Here is a 5,476-nt window from a genome sequence, read left to right on the forward strand (position 1 = left end):
GACGGACACACTAAGGATTTTGGACTTGATTCTCAAGGCCCTAGGAAACCATTGTTAGCTCCCATAAGAGACATGATCACATTGACATTTTCAAAAGATCCTTCGGGCTGCTGGTAGAGAATGGTTAGGGACCCAGCCATACTAGAGGTTGACAGGTCAGAGAGAACACATGGTATCAAGAGGCCCTGAGGCCAATGGGGCTTAGTACTCTGGGTGCTAACCTTGATGGCTTCACACTAGAATCCTTGTATCAGGAATGTCAAGGTTGAAAGCTATCGCACTCATGGGACTCGACAGGTTATGTGTAGAAGTAACATTAAAGTATCAAAAGATGCCGTATCTCTTGTCAGACAAAGAGACTCTAAGAACCAAGGGGAGAACTTACCAAAACCAAGATTTACTAAAGTGGTAAGGAGAAGGGTGTGGACTCAGTTCAAAGACAGAACAACAGTTCAGTGGCACAGACACACACACACACACATCCAGAGAGAATGTGAGGTAGAGGCTGGGAGGAAGGAAGGGACCTCAAGAATGAGAGTCCCAGAGAAGTGACAGGACCTGACATCCCATCACCTGGGCTGTACGCTATGTTGTTGTTCAGAAGCCAGTTACTGAGCTCTCGGCGGACACACAAGGATGTTCCCACCAGGAGGCTGGACTCACTTAAAGCCACTGTGAAGGCCCCTAACACCTGGGCCCACCTAAGGCACTGGGTCTGATGCTATGTGTAAAAGGACACCACTGCGAGGTTTTTGGCCAGTGAGTGACAATCTCTGAATTTCCTGTCATTTCAAACCCTTAAAGGTGCAGACTTGAAAATGAGGCCGACATGAGCAGTGACTTTCCTGAGATCCCAGGCTGGACCTCGGGCCTGTTTTGTCTAGTGTCCCATTCTGTGTCCCACTCATTCTTGTCACGCTTCCACCTCTATGTGTGCTCATCAGATGTGTGGGAGGCCAGCCCACAGGTGTTAGGGGCCTTGGCTCATCTACACCTGACGACTTCCTATGGAAATAGCGTCCAGCATCCTCCTCATTGGGCAGCTTTGCAGACTGGGGGACTCCCTGAGAGGCACAGAGGCTTCCTCGGGGCACAGAACAAGTAAGGACAAGGAGGTGTGAACACAGCTTTCCCTCCCAAGCCGGGGTGCCTCGCACATTCCCAGAGAGCTGGGCAGAGGGCTGTGCTGGATACTGGGTATTGGCGTACAGGTATGGAGATAACATGGGCCAGGAGGGTGAGAGGCCAACAGCCCACTGGGGCCTTTGGGTGGCTCTGATTGGAGGAAGGGGCACAGGTCGTGGAACCTTGAAGGGGTGACCTCACTTCCTTGGTGAGAGAAATTGGAACCGTGGTAACCAGGTACCCACATTCTGGGCACAACTGCCTTTCCAGCTCACTTGAGTGGAGAGGGTCAGGAGACGAGGATGTCTCTGTGTTGCTTCCCGTTCTTCCGAGGCTCTGGGCAGAAGAAAGCCCAGGCTGAGAGATGTTTCTGTTGCTGTAGAAAGAGGCGCAAGCGCCACCACCGATCCCCCTTGCCCTCTGGCAGGAGGCACCCACAGGTAACCGAGGGCAGCCCAGGCCAGGCCCATCCAGGCCAGGCGCCAGCTGGGGTCACACCTGGGCAGCCCCACACCTCTTACCCCCTCATCCCAGGTGTGTGTGTGTGTATGTGTGTGTGTGTGTGTGTGTGTGTGTGTCCATGATGTTGAGGGACAGCGTGGGATGAGGGACGCATATCCTGGGCTGGAGCAGGTTGGTAGGTGTCAGAAGCCTGGAGGGTGTGTCATGTGAGTGCTGGGTTCGGAGATCTGCTACCCGCCTGTTAGGGTGGGTCGGGGGGGCTATTCAGGGGGTCATCAACTTCACTCCCTACCTGGAGGTCTTTGCAGATGCCCCTCTCTGCCTGATCTGATCTGGGGAGCAGAATGGGTGGCGGGCATCTGCCCCACTGGCACTGCACAGGCAGGCCCCTGATGCCTCCTTGTGTCCGTTGGGGGCTCTATCTTTGCAGAGCTCCAACAAGGACATCGTAGAGGAGCTGGCTGACACGTTCACTTACGCCATCAACGGGTACAAAGGACAAGTGCGTCAGGCCAGGAAAACCGACCAGTGCCAAACGGAGGTGAGAGCTGGCCCACACACAGGACCCTGAGGTGACTGGGGTGGGACCAGGAGTCAGACTCAAATCAGGGGCCTCAAAGATCTCACAGACCCACTCCCAAAGAAACCTGCACCTTTAGTCCTACGGAACAGCTTCCTGGTAGGTAGGGGAGAGAAGCAATCTTTCTTCATGTGTTTCTTGGGATCATAGAGGAAGCATTTGTTACTGTCTTTGCCTTATGCTCCTTTCAATTGATTCACTCCCTGCCCCAAGTAACCTGTGGACCAGCTCCACTGTCCTTGTAGACCTTCCCCAAGCCTTAAACATCATCCCACTTGGTAGTGCTGTGTATTTAAAAAAAAAAAAAAGAAAGAAAAAAGAGGGTTGGGGGCAAGGGAGGGATTAAGGTCTTGAATACTTTTCTCTGCAACCTATCACCTCACAGAGGACGACAAACCATTGCAGTGTGGCCAGGCAGTAGCTGTGACCTTACCCAACTCCGTATCATCCCAACAAAAGCATAGTTTTCATCAGTGATTCAGGCTTTCAATGTTGCTAGACCTTGACACAAATCAATGCTTGCTAGCTCAGCGGGGCTGCCAGGAACATCCTCACTGTGTCCTAACAGACGAGGTCTGCCATGACACAGGACCACACATTGGGTGGAAGGTTCCTGATGCCTCCTGGCTCAAGTACCCATTCTGTCTTTGCAGAGCTCCCAGGAGGATATCATGGAGGTGCTGGCCCTTGGACCCGACTACACCAACTACAGGGTCAGGGTGCAGGTGCACCAGGCTGACGACACAGTCCAGTGCCTGTCAGAGGTGAGAGCTGGCCTCGAGGGTCTCTACACCCACAACCCCAAGACGACCTGGCAGTGCCCAGACCCACACTCAAATCTGCGGACTCCCCGGGGACCCTCCCAGGACTCTCCCTAGACTGTCCCACAGCCCCATGACAAAGGATACCGGACCCCCACTCCTCCCTCCAGCTACATGGGAGGGTAGAAAGACACTCCTCACATATTTGTAGAAATATGAGAGAGAGAGAGAGAGAGAGAGGGAGGAGAGAGAGAGAGAGAGAGAGAGAGAGAGAGAGAGAGAGAGAGAGAGGTGTGGTTTGACTTCACAGTAGACTCCATGAGCTCTTGGGCATTTCGCTGATTTTGTTGTTGAAACTACCCTAGCCCCTCAGTCCTCAGTCCTTGCAGAACTTGGCCAGTAGCAGATGTCCTTGCTCCGGCGATGCAGCCCTTCAGTGCTGTTGGACATGGGCCCGATTCAGTTCGGCTGCCATATCAGCAGCGCTGCCTGGAACACTTCATGAAGTGTGTGGGAATGGACTGTGTTAGGTTGCTCGGGCTGCAGTAACATAGGACCACACTGGGTGGTGTCAGCAGCAGACATTCATTTTCTCACTATTCCGGAGGCTAGGAGTGAGTCAGGAGGCTGTCAGCCTGGCTGGTTTCTCCTGAGGGGTCTCTCCTCAGCTTGTAGATGGCCGTCTTCTCGCTCTGTGTCACATGGACTCCCCTCTGCACTGCCATGTACCCTCCCCTCCTCTTCCAAGGACACTGGTCAGACTAGATTAAGACCCACACCACTGAATTCACTTCACCTTAATTACTTGCTTGAAGACTAAAACTCAAATGCGGACACATTATGAAGTTCTAGGGGTTGCAAATTCATGGGATTAGAGGGACACAATTCAGACCACAGTACATGTGATGTCCTCAGCTGGAGATGGACGCCCACTGCTGGTTGAAGGCCGTGCACATGTAAACTTGTAACGGCTGCAGGCAGATTCCAAATCCAAAGGGCTGTAGCAGGGACATAGCCAAAAGCAGTTTCTCATGATGGCTGCTGCCTTGCTGCCAGCCTGGCCCGGGGATTTCTCACTCACTGAAATGTTCACCTGTCCGATGCCAGGTTGTCCAACTCAATCACAGTGTTCCTTCATTGGCAATTGCCTCATGGGTACTTTGAGTCACCTGTCACTTTTCTGCCACCACATACATTGCCTCCTTCCCGAGTCCTCTGCTCAGATTACTGCCTGGTGATCACCTTTCTCCAGCCTGCAGTCTTCAAGCATTTGCCACCTTGCAGGATCTGGGATCTCCATAATGACGGTCTTAAAATGCCCTTGAGTGTAAAAGGATGAAATATAACTTTCTCCTTTGAAGTCAATGGTTGTCATAGGCCATGTCAACTGGGTACACTGTTCCCACGCTGGGGATAAACAAGGTTCCCACACCCTTTCCACCCATGTCGGGAGCAGATGAAGTCTCCAGTACCTGAGAGGGGATGTCATGCAGGACAGGTCCCAGTTCTGACCTGCATGCCCTTCACCGGACATTTCATATCCCTAAGCCTCTGTGTTCTCATCTCTATAACGGGGAGGTTTCTAGAGGACCCACAGGGCCCGTGCACTTCACATACACTATTCCCACGAGGAGGTTTGTTGTTCCTCAGCTAAGAAAAGGAAAAAAGTAAATGATGCCTAGAAGGTGACAATTTTCTGAACATGCACAGAACTTAAGTGGCACTTTGAAGACCTAGAACCTCGTTCAGCCTGGGCACTCCTGTCCCTCCTCTCGCACACGTCCCTGTGGGGCTGGGACGACCTCCCGAATGAGCTCCACACCTCAATCCTTGTGGGATTCACGGTCATGCCGCTGACTGGATGTCCTTCCTTGTCCCTCCCAGGGCGCAGCTGAGGTAACTGGGAACCTACCTGAGTCCTGCAGGCTGCAGGCCCTCCATGAGGGCACCTTGAAGCAAGTGGCCACGTACATGGTGCCAGCTTTCCCGGGGGAAAACCTATCCCATGTCTCCACCCTGGCCTTCTCCAGAGCCCAACAGTTCCTCGAAGAGCTGCTAACTAGGTGAGCACACACTCGTGACTCTGCCCACTGCAAGCTGTGAGTCTTGAAAACGTCACCACATCTTTCCGAGCCTCAGAATGCTCCTCTGATTAGTGGGGTGGTGGGGGATAAACCTCATAGCACTGCTGTGGGGACAAGCCATGGCAGGTCCTACCTGCTCCCTGGCTCTTCAGGCAGGGTTGCTGGACGTGCGCCGGTTGTTTGTGGCAATTATTTCACTCTGTCCCATCGAAAGAAGGCTGACTCACCCATCAGCGGCCTGTGGCATCGGAGTTTGGAAAAGCACATGGAAAGCAACCTGTCAAGCAGTTGGAGATTTCACCTAGCTGGTCCTCGGCCTTGGTGTAGCCACACTGGGATCTCGGGCGGGGTAGCAGGGGCCCCAAGCCCACTCAGATGGATGGGAGGGTGCTGGTTGGAGTTTATTTACTCGACAATGTCTATGAGGCTCCTACTCCAGGCAAGCACGTTTGAGACACTTTGCC

Source organism: Eptesicus fuscus, chromosome 16 (assembly GCF_027574615.1).
Source record: "Eptesicus fuscus isolate TK198812 chromosome 16, DD_ASM_mEF_20220401, whole genome shotgun sequence".
Lineage (NCBI taxonomy): Eukaryota > Metazoa > Chordata > Mammalia > Chiroptera > Vespertilionidae > Eptesicus > Eptesicus fuscus.